This window comes from Notamacropus eugenii, chromosome 6 (genome assembly GCF_028372415.1).
Source record: "Notamacropus eugenii isolate mMacEug1 chromosome 6, mMacEug1.pri_v2, whole genome shotgun sequence".
NCBI classification, from domain to species: domain Eukaryota; kingdom Metazoa; phylum Chordata; class Mammalia; order Diprotodontia; family Macropodidae; genus Notamacropus; species Notamacropus eugenii.
Window position 1 is genome coordinate 146,263,385 of NC_092877.1, and position 21,370 is coordinate 146,284,754.

Consider the following 21,370-nt stretch of genomic DNA (forward strand, 5'->3'; position numbering starts at 1 on the left):
AAAGCTGCATGGCCATTTGTTATGAGTTGGATTACATGACTTCTGAGGTTTCTTTCAGCCCTGAGACCGTGGTTTTGTGGATTACATGCCATGGAGGAGTGGACTGACCAATGAATCCAGTTTTTATGAGATGCAAAACTCTGTGCTGATACAATCCCCTTGGGGACTGCAGAGCATAAGTAGATGCTGCTACCACCAGAGGAAGCCTTTCAAATAGCTGCTGATCTTGAATTGAGAATGTATTAAAAAGGTACTAACCAGTAAGGATATTCTCTCTTTGCTCTATGGCTGAGTTCCAGTCAGGAGATGAGGATTGTTGTAAGCCTCCTGGTAGAGAGACAGAAATGCTCATGTGGCTTAGTTGATGGATGATACTTATTCTCTTGTAAAAATAATAACAACAAAAAAAAATAACTAGAATTTACATATAAATAACATTTACATAGAGCTTTGCCATTTGTAAAGCATTTTGCATGTTATTTCAAGTGTTTTTTTTCACTGCAACTCTGTGAGGTAGGTACTACTTAAAATTTTTTTAAATTATAAGCTTAGATACTAAAACTTGAATACATGATAAGAAAAAAACAAACATAAATACTAAAACTTAAATGCATGTTAAGAGAAAAAAAGAAGATTATAAACTTAAATACTAAAACTTAAATGCCAAATTAGAAATGAAAAAAAGCAAGTCTAAAACTATAATTTGTGGAACTGATCTTCATTTGTAGAAGTAATTACCTCATTTTGAGTTCCATATACAAATGAACTTAGGTATGACCCAAAAATATACATGAAATAACAACAACATGCATTTAAGGTGTTAGAAAATACAGCATAGTGGATAGAGAGCTGTCTTGGGAGTCATGACAGCGTAGGTTCAAATCTTTCTTCTGACCGATGTTGGCTGAATAACCATGAGTTCAAATCATTTTATCTTTTAGTGTTCCTGCCAAGGCCCCGTAGGCTAGAAATTGTAGAGGAGCATCCCATGCTTTATGATGAATGGAGTTTCCACACTGAGAGTTATTCATATCTGTGAAATTATAGGAACAGACCTAAAATGTTCCAGGTGCTACGTCAGATTATGGGGATATAACCGACCAACCAAGTAATGATGCAAACAATCCCAATACCTTCAAAGAACTTCCATTCCACCACAACATTGTGACTTGAAGTTTGTGAATTTTCCTCTCTCTCCTATTCTGAGGGAGGGAGTATAATTTCAGATCATTCCAGATTGATAATTGTGAACTGGGAAATGCTCAATAAATACCACTACATTCTAATTTTTGCTGTCTTTGGCATGGTGTTCATGATCTTTCAAACTTTCAAAGTAAAGATGGAATTGCTGGTCCATGACAGGAAAACTGATTGATTTAGTGTATAGCAAAGTATATTGGTATACCCTTAAATATTCAGCATCTCAGTACCTGGAGCCAATGATATTTAGCAATGCCGAAGTTACATAAAATGCCATGGAAGACAGACGAGAAGTGTATTTGAAGGAAACACACTGTAAACCTGTTTAATTAATGAAACAGTTTTAAATGCCCAACCAGGTGTATGCTGGACCCTGCTGGGCTGAGTGGCCCTCAGAGGGAAGGATGTTCAAGGAGGAAAGTCAAAGCTTCTTATGTCAAAAATGTCTGTACTGAATATTGAGACTTAGTTTCTTTTCCAGGACACATATTCCAGGAGGACCTGAACCCCAGGGTAGAATATGCACTCAGCACTGTGTATATTCCCAGATCCCTGTGTGTTCATCCTTTGTTGCCAAAGAAGACCATGCCATCAGAGAAATAATGACATGACTTGCACTTGACTTTGTTTTGAGTGAGGGAGGGCTATGCAGGTGTGGAACGGGGGTAAAAAAGGGACATGGTAAAAACCAAGTTTCTAATAAAAGATGAAAAAAAAAACCCTAACAACAACAAGAAATAACAACAACTAAAGTCCCAGCCATGAGAGAAACGGTGTTTAGGGTTGTTCTGTTGACTGAGCCTCAGACACCTCTTAATTAAATGTGATTTAATGGAAACAAACTCATATTCACCAGCACACTCTAATTGTAGCCTGGCAGCTGGGGTAGCGCCTGCCAGGAAGGAGTGTGAGCTCTCGCTGGGTCCGGCCACTGAGGATGAGCAAGGTGGAAAATGGCATTTTCTCTTAGACTTGGCTGGTTGCCACCTGGACCAGAGCTGAACATAAACTCATGAAGCAAGCCGCTGAGCTTACCCAGTGAAGTGCTCCATACTGGTCTGACTCCCTGCCCCAAGGACTTTGTGGGGCTTGGTCACAACCCACTCTTTCTTTTGGTGTAACTCTGAGAAGGGACCCTTCTATTAGATTCTCTTAGAAGGAAATGAATTAAAAAGACCACCCCGGTCGCAGGTAAAGCTTTCCCATTGTCAGAATCCCCTGAAAACTCCCTGACAATTCTATCTTATTTCCCAGGAAACACCTGCATCTCTAGTTAGTTCATTTGCTTGTTAATGATAGCGAGTCAAGGGGAAATTGTATTTCCTCTATGTTAGACATCTCTTTGTTAGAGCTGTATTACTTTCAAACAGTTTTCTTTTCCTCTCTTTTTTAAAAATGGAAGGAAAAAAAAGCAGAGTGCTGAGAAAACCATGACTGACATTGCCAGATTACATTTGAATTTCACGACTATTCTAGTCAGGAGACTAGGATTTAATATTCCCTGCAATATGTAATTGAGAGTTCTCTCTTCAAGCTTCTTTCTGAAGGATAAAAAAATTAGAGTTAATTGTTATAGAAATGATTCTCTAGAACTCAGCCCCTACTCAGCAGGATGGTCCATTTCATGAAATTCACAAAAGTTGGACCAATACTTCAAGGTAATATTGGACAGACTATCACATTCATGGGAGCATATATTTAGTTTTGGGAAGGACCTTAAAGATCATCTAGTCCCCTATCCCCATGGTACAGATGCAAAGACAGAGGCTCAGGGTTAAATGACTTGTGGTATCTGAGGAAAGATTTGAACCCAGGTTCTCCAGGAATCAAAACTATACTCTATCCACCGTACCATGCGGCCTCCCTAAGGGAGATGTCAGGAGTGAAAGATGAACTCACACCTCCAGGGGAAACTGTGAGCTGAACATAACACCTCTGATTGCTCAGCCATCCTGACCAAATATATTTCCCCCCACCTTTCTCATGCCCAAGTATAATATCTTTTTCTGAGTTTCAGGGGATTGACTTCATTTCATTTGTTTTTAAACTACAAAAATACACAGGCTTAGGCATTTTTGTGATGCTGTTACCAAGGCTTCTTCTGTACAGTTAAATTTCAACAGTGCCTCACAAAGAACTTGGTGAAGAAAAAGGTCATTAGAAGAGAAAAAAATGCTAGATGCAGCTTTTCTAGACTTATGTATGCCTTTGTTCTGGAATTTTTCAGCCACCTCTTCTCTCACCATCTCCTCCTATCATCTGCTGCTAAAATTCCCAAGATTTGAATGGGGTGACTAATGACTAGTCATCCTTCCAGTTCTGTTCATCTCCCAAGAACTTCCATTTGTTTTTCACATTTAGTTAATAGGTAGCAAAAGATGGGCAGGTGGGATGAGAGGCATTATAGTTTAAAGCAGGGGTGGGGAACTTATGGCCTTGAGATTGCATGTGGCCTTCTAGGTCCTTGGGTGAGGCCTTTTGACTGAGTCCAAGTTTTACAGAATAAATCCTTTTTTTAATGGGATTTGTTCTGTGAAGTTTGGATTCGTTCAAAGGGCTGCACTTGAGGACCTAAAGATTCACCTTTGGCCTTGAGGTAGCAAGTTCCCTAGCCCTGGTTAGAGAAATACTCCAGAGGTAAAAAACATTTTCAAAAGAAATCACACAGGCCAAAACACCTTGCCAAGGAGTACAGCCCCCAGAGTGCCCACTTCATGACCCTCTGACTCGAATCAGCATGTGTTGACAAATTGCAAAGCATCACTACTTGATAACAATCCTATTAATATCTCCATTTCACAGATGAAGAAACAGAGACACAGAGAGGTTAAGGGACTTGCCCAAAGTCACACAGCTAGTAAGTGTCTAAGGCAAGATTCAAAGTCAGCTCTTTCTGACTCAAAATCCAACCAAAATTCTATCGCTGTGCCACTTAACTGCCTGTGAAAATGAGTTAAGGCCAAAGTGAATACAAGATCAAAATCTAGATGGCACAGTGTAGAGAACACTGGACCTGGAGCCAGGAAGACCTGAATTAAAATCTAGCCTCAGGTGTTAGCTGTAGGACCGTGGTCAAGTCACTTTACATGTGTTTGCCTCAGCTTCTTCATTTCTAAAATGAGGAGAGTCATAGCATCGGCTTCCAAGCATTCCTGTAAAGATAAAATCATATGTTATTTGTAAAATGTTTTACAAACCTTTTGCTAACTGTATTATTGTGAATGAGGGAGGTTTTCCAAGGGACATGGACCTCACCATGACTTCTAGGCATCTGCCCAGTTGATGCAGTGAATGACACAGGACAGATTGGATTTAAGGAACTAGGGAATCTCAGGAATTGGTGCTTTGGAGCAAACTTGGTTTCAGTTCGTTCAATGCACCAACCAACAGACAGGTAGATGGATAACTAGCTAACTAACCAGCTAGATGGATAGATGGACTGATGATGATGATGGACAGAGATATAGGCACATGGATAGATAGATAGGCAGAGAGATCAATAAATGATGATGATGATGATGAAGAATGGAAAGAGATATAACCAGATGGATGCAGACAGATGGATAGATAGGTAGATAGATAGACAGACAGATAGATAGGCAGGCAGACAAACTGATAGATAGATAGTAGGTAGGTAGACAAATAGACCAAGAAAGCATTTGTTAAGGCTTAATATGAACAAGGCTTTATGTTAAGTGATGGCAAATACAAATACGAGAAAGAAAGTTAGTTCTTGTGCTGTAGGAGCTTATGCTCTGTTGAAAGAAGATAACACATAAAAGGGAGTTGAGGGGGTATGGGACATAGTTTAGAAAAAGTCTCCAGGAAGGGATGTGGAGATCTGTTTCCAGGCAAAATAAAATGAAGATCTGACATCCGAAGGGCAGAGTCCAAGGTTCCAGTGTGTGTGGATATGTGTGTGTGTGTAGAGGGCTGGGGAGGAGGGTCTATCAGGATGATGGGCAGAGCACAGGCAGTATGTTTTGGAAATGCATTTATGGCATTTTTGCATCTATCAGTGCACAGAGCATTGGACCAGGATTCAGGAAGACCTGAGTTCAAACAAACTCAGACTCTTTCTTCTAGCAGTGTGACCCTTAGCAACTCATTTTACTTCTGGCTGCCTGACAAATTAGATCCACTGGATCTGTGGGAGAAGAAAATGGCAAACCACTCCAGTATTTTTGCCAAGAACACCCCAAATGGAGTCACAAAGAGTTGGTTATGATTGAAATGATTGAGTAATAACTAAGATAAAGCCAAGCATCCACTTGACTATACTCTAAGTTCAGCCCATTTTTGTCTAGTTTTTCTAATCATTTGTTTTATTGTACTTCATTTTGATTGAAATTTCTTCAGTTGTCATAATGGGAAGAATGGCATTTTTTCCTCATTTGTTATCAATCAGTTACGGTACAGACCATTTTTTACCAAATCACTGTCTCATTTGAATAACATCTAGAATATATATATGAATATATATATATATACATATATTGACTTAGAACATATATTGATTTTGCTGGGGAATGATGAGAGAGAAAAATGAAGAAAGACAAAAAGGCTGAGGGAGTGAGGAAGTCAAAGATAGGAAGGAAATTTTCATGTATGTCAAAATATTTATGGAAGCATCTTTTGTGTTTCCATGCTTTCTTTGCCATTTTAATGTGAGATCCTTGAGGTTAGGGTCTTTTTTTTTTTAACCTTTCATTGTATCTGAAAATGCTTAATGTTTAATAAATGTTTGTTGATTGATTATTGTAGCAAAGAACTGGAAAAGTTGTAGGAATGAATAAAGTATAGAGCATGAATTATTGGTGTCTGACTGCATCATAGGAAATGAAGAATATAAGGGATTTAGAGCATGATAGGAAGGTGACTCAGAATTTAACAAGTAAAGGAAAAAATATATATATTGTGACCACAACAACACAAATAGACTGAATAATAATATGAAATTGAAAGTTTTGTAGTTATAGTGATCAAACTTGGCCCCAGACAAGAGATGAGAAATAACCAGTAGGCTAGTTGAACTGTGATAGGGAGTATGTGGAGGTATAGGTAATGATTAGGACTACAGAGAGCTTTAAATGATAGGGTGAAGATTTTTTAAAAATTATTTTAAAAGTAATTGGAAACCATTATACATTTTTAATAGGGGAGTGACAATGGGATTTAGAGGCATCCTAGGTAGCATAGTTGATAGACCACAATTCTTAGAACTTGTAATACCTGAATTCAAATCCTACCTCAGACATTACCTAGCTGTGTAACTTTGAGCAAATCATTTAACCTCTATTTGCCTCAGTTTCTTTATTTGTAAAATGGGGACACTACTAGTATCTAGTTCCCAGGCTTATTGTGAGCATAAAATCTGATGTTTGGAAAGAGCTTGCAAACCTAAAAGTGTTATATAAATGATAACTAAACCCTTAAGAATGTCACTTCAGCAGCATCCATTTCTATCCCCCTGCCCCAATTCATAAATCCTCTATTGTAACAAAGCAAAACAACTAAGCAAAATTAGCAAGCTAATGCAAAAACCGTATCTGACAGCATACATAGCATTCAGCAGCCATGATCTCTGGCCTCTCTATGGAAGGGAGAGAAATGTTTTCATCTCTTCTGCTTTCCTTCTTAATTGCACATTACTATTTTTCATGTTTGCTATGCATCAACTCAACTGGACTATTCACTGGTGTCTATTCTTGATCTTCCTCTATGTTGGTGTGCTGGAGCTAGCTCCAATGAGCTAGTTGTTAAATTTTTAGTGTGAACATTTACATTTTGGAAATCAGAAAATGTTATGAATCAGAAAATATTATGAATTTATCATTTTGATGATTGTGTAGATTTAAGAATGTGGTAGAGAAAATGCTGATGCAACTTAAACTTAAAAGTATATTGTATATACTTATCTTCTCAGGTAACCTGTGGTTAAACATTTACCAGCATACTCCTTGACCTCCCCTCACTTTGTGCATCTTCACATGCCATCTCTCATGAGTGGAATGAACTCCCTCTATATCTCCTCATATTGAACTCATTCTCATCCTTCATCCATTCATTTCAATCCTGAAATCATTATTTCATGATCCTCTTTTTACCATCTCCTGCTCCCAAATACCAGAAATTGTCTTTTTGCTTTCAAATGTATTATGCAGTAACTGAACCTCATCCAAGCACTTAATATATTCTAACTTGTGTTAACCTTTATTTGTTGACATGTCTCTTCCCCTTTACTCTATTATAAGATTTCTGATAGCCACTTTTTTCATCTTTATATTCTTAGAACCCGTGTTTATATAATTTATCCCCAACCTGACTTTCCACATGTCTGTGGTAATACTGGATCAACTGCTTGGTTAGCCTGACCTACTCAGATAATTCTTATAATTTTAAATCCGATGGAGACAGCAAGATGGTTTTAGTCTGACCAAAGGAAAAATGTTCTGAGAGTAATGAAGTGGAAGGATGAAAACCTGGCAGTGCTAGACAGTTTTTGGATTTTGTTATTGTTGTTGTTTTAGTCCAGACCTATGACCTCATCAGTCTGAAAAACTCCAGGCATGGAAACTCTTTCCACTGATATAGATCAACAATCCCTTGGTAGCTTTTAGTCCTAGAGGCAAGGAGAGTGGTTTTTCCATGGTCACCTAACTCCTCTTGTGTGTCAAAAACAGGAGCTTTCGGCCTCCCAGACCAGTTCCCAGACCTGTATCCCAGACCAGTATACATGTATGTACCCCATAGAGCAACCCCCCATGTAGATCAGGCATTAATGCTTTCTGTTTCACTTGGGAAATAATGAGATCAGCTTTATCACTGCCAATATAAGGAGCCAGCTTTTTAGCAGATGACCCTCCTTTCCTTCCCTCTTAGTCACTTTTAGTTAACATTAACCTATAAATATATTTTCTAGTTCAGTAGTGTTATTATAACAGGAAAATAAACTAATTGTTAAAACTTAAATATACAGTAAGGAAAGAAAAAGAAGCATATAATCTTAAATACTAAAACTTAAGTACAAAATAAGAAAAGAATAAAAGCACTGCCATGTACATAGCAGAATGTAAGAGAGGATTCAAAATATACAGCAATAAATTTCCATTTCAAGAAAGCCTATATAATAAATACTACACATTGTGTTCAGAGCTGTCCATCTTTTTCTTTTTTGCTTCCTTGTAAATTTTCTTTTGTTCTTTGCTATGCACTTTTTACTCCCCCCACCTTCCTTCCCCAAGAGGGCTACAATTAAGACTGGATACACACACACATACACAGACACATACACACAAAAGCATATATATATGTATGTATATGCATATATACATACATACATACATACATACATATACACTTACATACACATACATATATATATATATTTAGATATTTATAATCACACACATATAGAGACATATACATTCAGATACATATGTGTAAGACCACACTATGTTTATCTCTGTATTTTCTGAAGGTGATAACATATTCCTTGGTAAGTCTGAGTCTTTCCATATTTTTCTAAGCCCACCAACTCATCATTTCCATACTGAAGCAACATGCCAACCTTATACTGTCTAGTTATTTTAAATAGTCTAATAAAACAATATTGATTAATATTGGTGACTGCAGTTTTCTCATTTTTCTCTTTTGATCAAATATCTATTGTAGCTTTAACTTCATCTGGAGAGTAATGCAAATTTTAGGATAAGTATTCTTGAGCTAATTTTTAGAGCAATATACTTTCTTTTTCTTTTCTGGAGAACATAGCATTTTAATGCTTAATAACAAATGCATTTATTTACGAATAACAGGACTGGAGGAAAATGTCCACAGATTTCTTCAGTGATGCCAAAAAGAAATATTGAAAAGAGCTTAAATAAAAATCAACTCAGTGTTAAACACCCAGGGTAGGTTTCCATAATTTTAGAGTAAATGGGCTGAGTTCTGTGTGCTATGTTTAGGATCACTGCTCAAATATTAGAGCTCTTCTTTGGTGTTTGTGACACATGTGTATGAATGCGATTCACATTTGAATCACTGGAGTGGGCCACCCAGGGCATATTTTCTATTGAGATTCTTCCATGGAAAGTAGGGTGAGGCATAAAGGATTCAATAGCAGACTATGCACTCAGAAGTACAAAAGTTCCTTAAAGGAAGAGACTGCTCGTTTTTGTCTATCACTAGCTATTGTGCACATTGGCACACAGTTGATACTAGATTATTCTCAAATTGAACTGAATTGGTGTTGTAGAAAATGTTCTGCCTCTGGAATGGAAAGGATATCATTTCAAGAGACAGTGGAAAGATACCGCACTTGGAGAGATGAGCCTGGGACCACTGGACATTAAAAACCCAGCTTTGCTGATTGCTACTTGTGTGACCTTGGGCATGTCACCTACCTAACTTTTCTGGGCCTGTTTCCTCCTATGTAAATTGTAGATATTGGACTAGCTGACCTGCTCTTCCAGCTCTAGGGTTATGACACTATGAATCCTGACTAAATAAATACTTGAAGACTTGACTTGTCTCAGACATATTAGCTGTGTAACCCATGAGATAGGTCCTTTCACCCTTCTCAGCTTCAGTTTTCTCATCTATAACAAATAGGATAATAATACTTTACAACCCATGTCAATGGTTTGGGGGGGAGGGGAAGAATTGTGCTATTGCCCTAACAGGAAGGCATGAGTTTTGTTTTTTCCCAAGAGTGGGGAAGGGTATGTACTGAGCCATCAACATCCTCACCAGAAGCACCTATTAGGTTGTTTTAAAATGGAGACTTTTTGATTTGACTCAATAGACATCCCAACAGAAAGCCAGACAAATTCTCCTCCTCTACCCAAATGCTTTGAGGGATCTGTGATCTTATTAATGTGGTTATATACCTTACCCTAACCTGTCCACATCTTCTCATCCAGTGTGACTCTTTTCCATGTCGTCCTATAAATCTTCCACAAGGGGTCCACCTAATAGACTTTCTTTGTACTTCTAATGCTTGGTACATAGTAGGCACTTAAATCTTAGTCAACTGACTATCATCTCTTTAATATTACCCTGCTTTTTATGATTCTTAAGTGGCTTCCATAGCATTCCATGACATAAAGCCACCAGCCTCATAGGAAAAAAATATTATTATTAAAGAAAAAGGACCTTTTCCAGGTAGAAGCTTGGGGGTCATTACAAACACTGTACAATTTCTCAAAGGCAATTTACCTTACTCTCCTCTCCCTGTTTAATTGTTGACCTAGTTCATTGTTCATTTGCCATATCTGTCTGACATATATATGCATGTACGAGACATGTACACACACGAATGCATAAGATACATACAAGATACACAAAACACAATCACACACAAATTCCTTGGGGGAGTGGGACATGATGCCAATGTCTGTTCTAATATCCATTTCAATACAATACCTTGTTTAAATCAGGCATGTTGTTGTTTCTTCATTTGCACATCATATCTTCTCATTTAAAATTTTTTTCTTCTAATTTGCTATTGATTTGATTTTTGTTATAAGAAGTTGGTGATTTGATTTTATAGAAAGCTGATTCAGAAATGAACTCCACATTGGTTACAAGTCCTTTCCAGTCTGTTAAAATAAAATCAATTTAATGTTTTTTGGAAGTAATCTTGGTGATGAATGTAAATATGGTGCTAGTACCTCTCAAGATGCCAGTCATGTATGAATGCTTCTTTGATTCTTTTCTTGAGGAAAATATTTGTAATATATAAACATAAGCATTCTATAGAATAGTCTATATAATTCTATATAAACATATAATATGCACATAATTATGTATGTGATCTAGAATTATATATTTGTATATAAACATTCTATATAATCCATAAAAATTGACTTCTAACATTTATAATTCCTCAAGCATGTTTTCTTGGATATATGCATATAAATATATATATGTACATACACACATACATATTCATATATATTTTACCATCATCCCCTATGCATTGAAATCACCAATTATCAGAGTATTCATTGATTTAATTTGGAGGATCCTATTAATTTTTTATAGAATTTCTCTACCTCCTTATCCTCTACAATAGATGTTGGTACAATTATATTCATAGTGGTGCTTTCATAAATGCTTATCTTAAGCACCATAGTAGTACTTAACCAAATATTCTATGAAGTGATGTTTCTTGTTGCTTTTGTATGTATGCATGATAAAAATTATTTCTGCCATCTTCATTTGCCTTTTCAGGGGGAACTTGAGAACCAGCCCTCCACTGAGTTGTAACTTTTTACTTTCTTCTGGTTTCACTTACAGTGAGAACATCAAGATTGATATGATCCAGTAGAGTGCCCCTGCCTCCCTTCCTCTCTTTCTCTATCTGTCTCTCTCTTTCTCTCTGTCTCTCTCACCACTTGTATAAACAGCTGAATTAATGTTTATAGATTATTTAGAATGTTTATAGACGGTCTCTAAATTGTGTGTTTCTTACTACCCAAACAAACCCACCATAAAGAATTTTTTCTGAAATGAATTAACACTACCTAAAAGATTCGTTGTGAATGATATTATGCTAATTTCTACTTACATCACTTAAGATTAAGTAAGAGAAAAGATGTAAACTTAAACTTTAATAATTTGGCACTGTTGTTGTCCATTTTATTTTATCTAGACTGGTTGCTACTTGGTGCTGTTTTCATTTACATTGTTGTGATCACTACGTTTAACGTTCTTTTCGTTATGCTTTCTTCATGCCTCATCACTCCATGTAAATCTTTCCAGGTTTCTGTGAATCCTAATTCATCATTCTTTATAGCATAATTCCATTATATTCATATAGCACCATTTTTTTCTCCCATTCCCCAATCATCAGTCACATAGCTTTTCCAGATTTTTTTCTTTTGGATTATCAATATTTTTGTGCCTATATGTCATCACCCACAGAGGGCAAAAACAGAATGGTGGGATCATTGGGTCAGAAGACATGAACAATTTAGTGACTTTATTTATTTTACAGAATTCAAAATTGTTTTCTAGAATGGTTGGAACATTTCATAATCTACCAATAGTAAATTAGTGTTTGTCTTCCCATAGGTGTAACAACACTGAATTTTTCCATCTTTTATCATCTTTGTCACCTTGATAGGTAGAAGGTGATAAACCTCAGAGTTTTTTTTAGATTCACTGGCACCTGTATTTCCATGAATATCCTGGCACAATTCTGAATTCCAAAATACAACAGACTCTCCACATAGAAGACAGAACCAAAACATTTATTCAGACATCAGAAAGCCAAATCCATCATAGTAACAAAAATCTATACATAATAACAATACAGAGAACAACACCATTCCCAAGTCTTCCCTCTGTTAGGCTTCCCACAAGCCAGCTCCATTAAACAAATCACAATCAGGCTCCCTTAAGTCCTTCCCTTACTCATAGCCAGCTGCAGGCTTGCCTGTGTCCTTCAGTTCTGACTGCTCTCTCACAAATTTCCCTTCAGCTCTTCTCAAGCTCTGCTTCTTCCTGTTCTACCCTTCCTGCTCTACCCCCTTCCTATTCCATGTGACTTAAACTCATATGACTCAGGATTCCATAGGGTCCAGACAGATCATATGGGCTTATTAATGAATGGGAAAGATCTTCCCATTTAGATAACCATTACAGCACCTTATCTGTGGAACATCTGGCTGGAGTAACAGTTGGAGAGAATGAATGAACTGGTATGTGTGGGAATTCATCTTGCAGCCTTGATCTTGTAAACAGTAAACTCTAATCAACCAAAGTAATCAGAATGGACTATTTTCTCCCCTAGTTATATCTATCTTGATTACCTGAATGAACCTCACCAAAGACCTTAGTCTTTTTTTTTTTTATCTTTTTTTCCATCTGCAGTCATATGAAAAGTATGCTGCATTTCAGAGGCTCATTGGATTTAGAGCCAAAATGGACCTTAGAGGTCATTTAATCCAACTTCTTTATTTGATAGATGGGGAAACTGAGACTAAAATAGATGAAGTGGAAGAGCTAGGAAACAAATCCAAATCTAACCCTAAATTCATATCCAGGGCTCCTTCCATTATTAGATCACTCCACTTTCTAAATAAGAGTCAAATATGAAGTCTATTCCCTGCTCCCTGAGCTTCTAAGGCTTTCTCCTCTGAGATCACCTTCTGTACATATTCTGTATATATTTTTTTTATATGTAACCTAGCTTCCACTCACAGGGAGGGCAAGGGGCAGCCTAGCGTGATTTGCTAAGGAAGAAGGGATATGACTCCTGATGGGCAGAGAAAATGTTGAGCTCCATGCTGTATATCTGTTGTAGATAAGGGACTTAGAGAGTTGGTTCTCAAGCTTTTTTGAGATTATGGTTTGACAAAGGACACTCCAGGATGGGGGAGGAGAAAGAATGGGAAATAGTAGATATGCATGGGAAACTGACTTGCTTGAACTTCTAGAGACTGCTAGAATAGACTTCTTTTGTGTGAGAGATCATTCTTTCTTTCCTGTTTTGAGCTGAACCTTCTCCTTTTCCCTCTCCGCCTCCTTCTCTCTTTCCTTCTCTTTCTCCCTCTCCCTTTCTTTCCTTCTCTCTCTCTTTCTCCGTCTTCTCACTCCTTCTCTCTCCCTCTCCCCTCTTCTCTTTCTCTGTCTGTTTCTCTGTCCCAGTCTCTTCATCTTCCTCCCTCCCCCTTTGTCTCTGTCTCTTAATTCTCTACCTCTGTAGAAATGGTTTTCTCTCTGAACTAAGCTTTGTGCTTATTAACAGACACATTTGAAGGGGGAAGATAGACATTATTCTTACTCGACACCCCTCTAAGAGAGTGGAAAAAAAGAGTGGTCAATGTCACTATGCTCCTGGGGTCTGCCTATTTGCCACTCCCAGCCAAGCAGCAGAAAAGGTGTTACCCAATCTTGGCTCTCCTCCTCTCCACAGAAGGACTGCGGAATGAGCCTCATATCATATCTGTCCGTGTTACTCTTGGGCTGCTTCTGTATATTTAGATAACCCATATATATTTTTTCATAGGGATATACTTGCCTATCTAACATATGTACCTAGTTATTGTTTCCTTAATTAAAAGGTGAGGATTTTGAGGATTGTTTTTTTAACTTTCTTTTTATATCTCTAGTGCTTAGCACAATGCCAGGCATAGAGTAAACAGATATAAATGTTTGTTGACTGAATGATTGACTGAAAATGAATCTATGCTTAAACCTTCTCTGGGATCATTGCGTAAAGGTGCTAGGAGACATTTTGTTTATTTGTTTTTTAGTTAGAAACCTGTCTGTTCAAGTTGGAGCCATTTGAAGTTGTATCTGGATAAGAGCCAATCTGAGATGTACCTCAATTTCCTGGCATGGAGGAGTGGAGAATAGAAGGAAACAGAAGACCACCCAGTGATTTTTAGTATCATGGGGAAAATTCTGGTTGATCCTGTTTGGAGTTTCTCTCTCTTTCCTCAGTAAAAATATACGTGGGCTTCCTTTGAAAATGAAAATGAAATTAGAGTCTTTAAACTGAAAGATAGAAACATGAGCAAGAGCAATGATGTTGACATTTTTAAAATGTGGATGTTTTTCTTGTGAGAAAGACAATTTGCAAAGCAATCAATGAACTTCCAGACTCAGTTAGAGTGAGACCTTTACAGATTCTACCAGGTTTTAGTCCACTTACCCCTAGATGACTTTGTATTTATCTTGTTTTTAATTTATATTTACTCCTTTGTGTGCATATGGTACCCCTCCCCTCAAATACAGTAAAGTTCAAGTTTCTTGAGGGGAGGGAATATTGAATTTTTTCTTTGAACCATAGAACCATAATACCTAGAACAGTGTCTGGTATGTAGTAGGTGTATAATAAATGCATGTGGAATTAAATTTAATTCCATGGCTCACTGGTATTTAAAAAAACAACAGCACTAAAGTTCTTTGTTGGAATAGTAACCCAAGAGGAATGTTTTCTTATTGGGCCCTGATAGTAGAATCATTAACCATATTGGACTTTGTATTTAAAAAAAAATACAAAAATTTATGGACATATATTCTTTGTTTTGATGGAGGTTTTTTTTGGAGGGGTTGAGTTTGGGGCCAGTTTTGTCATTTCTTTGCTATAGGAAATAGCTATAGCTATTAGCTATAGGAAATAGATGAGGAAACTCCCTCTGCCCAAGCAGATTGGCACCTACCCTGGAAAACACTGTCTTCGCTGTTCTATGTATCTCTGGTTTTGAGCATATCACATAGCACAGTGGCACCTGATAAATGTAGATTGACTGACTTACTAACATAAAATCTTAGAAAATTGCACAGGTCCCTGCAAAGTAAGGTGGCTTAGTCAGTCAGTCAGTATGTATCTGAGGCAAGACTCAAACCCATGTCTTCCCAATTCTAATGTCAATTCTCTGCCTACTGTGTTAGATCTGCTCTACTCTCTGTTGTTGGTCAGACATTTCAGCTGTCCCTGACTCTTAGAGACCCTCTTTGGAGTTTTCTTTGCAAAGACACTGGAGTGATTTGCCATTTCCTTCTCCAGTTCCTTTTACAGATGAGGAAACTGAGATAAACAGAGTTAAGTGACTTGCCCAGGGTCACACAGCTAATAAGTGCCTGATTCCAGGTCCATCACTCTGTCCAATCTGCCATCTAGCTGCCTCTATTTATTATTTGATGAAATCCCAGGACAATACTGTCTTCCTGCTGTGCAGTATTATAGATAGAGTAATTAACTTGGAGCTGGAGAATCTGCACTAGAACCTACTGTGACCCAGGATAAGTCTCTTAGGCTCTGAGGGACTCCGTTTTCTCATCTGTAAAATGGAGATAATAATAGCATCAATTTACTGGATTGTTTGAGGATCAAGTTTGTATATGTTTGTAGAGCATTTTGTGTGTCTTAAGTGCTTTATAAACATCATTTATTACTTCTAGTGGTCCTGGTACACTTAAGTGGCTTATCAAGGCAGCTAAGTGGCATAGTGTATAGTGTAAAGAATGTGGAGTCAGGAAGACCTGAGTTCACATCCTGCCTCAGACATTTATTGGCTGTGTGACCATCAGCAAGTCACTTAACCTCTCAGCTCTTCAATTTCCTCATGTAGAAAAAGAGGGGCTTGAATTCAATGGCCTCGAAAGTCCCTCTGTGATCTCCTGGTCCTAGTAGTGTTCTTCTGGGAATTTTCTTCCTCTTTCTGAACCTGCCTCCTCACTACGCTGTCTGTTTGTCTCCTTCTCTTCCTCATAGAGAAGCCTGTTATGGACACCTGGAGCACTTCCTGGGTTATTCACTATATAAACAACTGCAGCAGGTGCAGACCTTGGCTCCAGGAATCCCATGGTGCCTTCCAATAGTGAATCCACCTTTCTGGGCACCTTCCTTTGTTGGGAGGGGTGGAGCAGGAGGGTGGGATCGGTCTGAGTTTGAGAGAGGGCTTTGAGGATGCTGGGAGGGCTGGGAGGGGCTCAGAGGCCAACGCCACGACAAGCATGAAGAATTTCGGAGCTTTTCCCCTAATTTCCCATGACCCATGGTCCTCCACAGGGCAAACTGCTGAGGGCAGAGATTGGATAAAGTAAAACAAAACAAGACAAATGATACTACCATCATAAAATAAAGTAAGGGATGTTGAAACCCAGCTGGCCACCTTCTCTCTGGGCTTTGTCCAGCCTCTTTTCTTCTTGGGATTGCAATACATGCCTTACTCTGCTTGGCTCCCAGAGAGAGAACTAGAGACAATAGGTGGGATTTAGAAAAGAGAGATATTTATGCTCCTAAAAATTATCCAGAAGTAAAATGGGCTTCCTCAGGATACAGTGAGTTTTCCCTCAGTGGAAGTTTATAACTTGATCCTCAAACAACCCTATGAATTGAATGCTATTATTATCCCCATTTTACAAATGAGAAAACTAAGTCTCTGAGAGCCTAAGTGACTTAGCCTAGATCACACAAAATTTGAATGCAGATTTTCCATATATAACACTTGCTATAAGCAAATATTTGTAACAAATTTATTTTTATAATTACATTTATAATGAATTTAATTTAATTTTTATATTTATAAATATATAATATATAGCCCATATATAACAATCCCCATCTAACATTTATTGGGTCTGTTGTATTGTGACTTTTTTTTTTCAGGTATTGGCTAGGCTCCACAATAGCTGATCTCTTCTAATTCTGAAATTCCGTCATTAGTGGATAACATTTCATTTGAATAAACCTTTATTAAGCACATATGATGTGAAAGGTAATTAGGTTCAAGTTAATTCAACAGGTATTTATTAAGCTTTTACTATTTGCAGAGCACTCTCCTAGGTCCTGGAGATCCAAAGGCAAATTAAAAATAACACATGCCTTTTGGGATTGTACATTCTTCTTGGATAGTAGGAAAAAGAGAGATAGGTAAATAGTTAAATAAATGCAAGCCAAATTGACCGGGGCGGGGTGGGGGTGGGGGGAAGTTGAGAGCTCTAAAAGATAAGTGAATGAGGAAAGCTTCCTGTAGAAGATGGAACACAAATTAATTGTTGAAGGAAGCTAGGTGTTCTAATAGGTGGAAGAGAGGACAGAGTGAAGTCCAGGCATGGAGCACAGTCTATACAAAGGTCAGATGGTAGGAAATGGATGTGGCAAATGGAATGGCAACTTTAGTGAATAAGAAATAAGCAAGTTGGTTTGGAATATGTGACAATGAAAAATGTAAAATGTGTCTGGAAAGATGGGCTGGAGCCATACTGCTCACAACTTTAAAGGGGAGGCTGGAGACATTGTTTTTCATGGTAGTATCAATGGGATTCTTCTCTTGAGAAAGAGAGTGACATGATTAAATCCGTGTTTTAGGAAGGTTGTTTTAAGATAACTGTGTGGAAGACTGATTGGAAAGGGGAGAGACTGGGAGGTGGGAACTCAGTGTGGAGACTTTGTTAAGAGTCTGGAAGAAAGATGGCAGGAGCCTGATCTAAGATCATGGCTATGTGGGCAGAGAGGAGGTAGGATGTCGAGGTAGAATCTGCAAGACTTTTCAACTGATTGGGCATGAGCAGTGAGGGAAAGGGAAGAGCTGAAGATGACCCTGACTATGCAAACATAGCTGAGAGGGTAGAAGTAGAAATAGGCAAATTGAAGGAAGAGCAGGTTTGTATTGGCCATGCCAAAGGGAAGCCACCAGGCATAGGAAAGACAAGATAAGGAAGTCCTTGACTTTAAGGAACGTACATCCTACTAAGACTTTCTCATATGTATATAGTACCGAGAATACATCTAGTATTGAACCTTTGTGAAGTAACATTGAGCCTAGTCTGTGCTCACCATGTCATGACAGTATAGAGAAAACAACTTGTTGCCCTCTCAAGTTCTAAACCTATAGGGAGTGTTTGGCATTTGCAGTGTATAATAACCATCACAACTATTCTTGAGGCAGTGGCAAATTGATCCATGACCCTGATCCTTTAACTTGTTGGTTGAATAGTGGCCATACCTTAACTGGCCAATGCAAGAAGTATGTGTGTTCATCGTTCGTTGTCAAAGAAGACCATGCCATCAGAGAAATAATGACATGACTTGTACTTGACTTTGTTTTTCCGAGTGAGGGAGGGCTGTACAGGTCACTAGCCTCACTTCTCCTCCAGAGCCATCTGAATCCAGTGACCAGATTCATTAGTTTGACTGGAGATGACCCAGGAAGAGGCAATTGGCGTTAAGTGACTTGCCCAAGGTCACACAGCTAGTGAGTGTCAAGTGTATGAAGTGAGATTTGAACTCAGGTCCTCCTGACTCCTGCACTGGTGCTCTATCCACTGCATCACCTAACTGCCTCAGTGCAAGAGGTATTAGAGAAGGGAAGAGATATCAATGTCTTGGTGATTGGCTAAAAGTCCTGAGTGGAGCAAATTTGTGGGAATACTTAAGTTCTTACTAGGTTATCAGTTCTCTACAATAACAGGCCTAAGTACAGTTCCCTTGAGAAAGTTTTAGAATTGTTCTTTCTTTGTGATTTTATAGGTTATTTTATTTGTTTTCCATTTCTGGAAGGATAAGAGGAATTGAGGAAAAGGTTACTAGATTTTTTTTTCCTACTACTATTTCTCACTGAAAAATTTTCAAGCTGTAATAAGCTTAATGTCTTTAGAAGCTTTAAGTTCTAACAGGGCTGTAACTAGGAATTCTTGGGCCTGGGACAAATTCTTCTGAAAGGGGTGGAGGGCAGAAAGGCATGCCTTGGGAGAGGGGTGCCATGGTGTTAAGCAAGCCCAGGGCTGGACAAGGGAGTCCAGAGCAACATTATGGGGAGGAAGAGATCCCTGGGATGTTAGTTCTCTGGGGAAAATCCTTGTTGTTTCAACCTAGTTTTGGCTATGACTCCTCAATCTTCCTTGTTTTACTGAAATCTTAGCTAAATGGGAAAACTTTGACCTTGGCATTTTCTAGTTGAAGAATTCATTTAAGTAAGCTTATTCATTGTAAATGATTATCTTTTAGATATTTAGCGAAAAAATTAATTTCAATTCAACTCTGTTCTATAGTTGACAATTTAACATTTATTAAAGACTTACTTTGTGCCAGGCACTAGTGATAAAAGGACAAAATTGAAACTGTTAGCTCTTAAGGAGCTTAAGTCTTCCTCTTAAAACTGGAGTCTCAGTATCACTGAGGAGTATTTAGTCTTTAGTCATGGAGTGCCCTCCTGGCTCAAGACCTGCCTGGTATTTATGGGTAAACGCACACACACGCACACACACACACAAATCCCACATCTGAGGCTCTACATGCCAAGCTGAAGAGCTGAGTGAGCTATAGCCTTCTAGTTGGTATTTTCCAAAGCAGAAGGTCAATGGGAAATTTGACCTGTATTCTTCTTTTTTTTTTTTCAAAACTGAAGAAAATCTCTTCAGAAGATTGAATCTGGGGGCATCTTACTTTCAAAGATCAAGTTATAAAGGACTAACAAATGATCTGAGAGAAACCCAGCTCATTTAGAACACAATTCCTGGATGAGTCGTTCTGCCCCAGGGTTTTGGCATGGAGCAGGCCTTTGATAGTAGGCTTGACGTTTCTCAAAGAGGCTCTTAAGGAGTACAATCTGGGTGGCTTCCCTCTCAGGATATTTTATTTCATTTAAAAATTCCTCACTCACAAGAGCATTTCCTAGCTTTTCTAATAGCTGGAGGGTGAGGATAGAGTAAACAAAAGAGTTTCTGGGAGACCAAGGTAAATTCCCTCACTAACTGTAGGATCCTAGAATAGGAGAGCCAGAAGGGATTTTACAGGTGATGAAAAGTGAATCTGGCAAGTGATTTGCCCAAAAGTCACCCATAGGTTACAAATAGCAAAGCTTAATTCACTTATTGTAGTGGAAAGAGACCTAGGTTTTGGGTCAAATGACCTGAGCTCAAACTTTATTTGTGCTCTCTATAGCACCTTGTGAATGGGTAGGTGAATACTGAGTCTAGAGGAAAAAATGGAAGAAAATCATGTATTGAGTGCCTACAATGGGTCAATCACTGTGCTCAGTGAATTATAAATGCTATCTTAATTCACTCTCCCTGGGATAGGTGCATTTATGACCGCCATTTTGTAGTCAAAGAAACTGAGGTTGACAGAGAACAAGTGATCTGCTTAACTAGTCACGTAACTATTAACTATCTGAGGTCACATAACTAGTAACTGTCTGAGGTCAGATTTGAACTCAGGTCCAGGGATTTATTCACTGTGTCTTATTGCCCTGAGGTTCAAATTGCCCCTTAAATACTTGTAAGTTATAGTAAATTAGGAAAACCACTTAATTTCTTCAGGCCTCAGTTTCCTCATATGTAAAATGGGGCTATTGATCTAGATGTTCTCTAAGGCCACCTCTAGCTCTAAATGTATAATCCAAATATAATGGGAAATGAGGAGTTGGATCAGATGATTTCTGAGGTTACTTCTAAACTCTGAGTTTATAAACTATATATTTTTTAAAATGTGTTTCAGAATCATTTATCAGTGCATGCTTACCTCTCATACAACGTAGAAGGTAAGGAGGAGAAGGCAAGTTCCTTGAAGGAAGGGGCAATTTCTTTTTTTCCTTCTCACATAGGTAATCCTCCATAAATGTTGTTGATTTCAAGTTAATTGAATATTTAGACTGTGCCTTTTGGAAGATAATATTTTGGAGTGAGAAAATTTGTTGTTCTGGACATG

The 21,370-nt window shown here is 38.0% G+C and overlaps 1 long non-coding RNA gene across 1 annotated transcript in view; it reads left to right on the top strand.

Annotated features, from left to right (window-relative positions):
* Positions 1–21,370, top strand: part of LOC140510663 (uncharacterized) — a 41,278-nt gene that overhangs the window by 11,275 nt on the left and 8,633 nt on the right. The window lies entirely within an intron of this gene.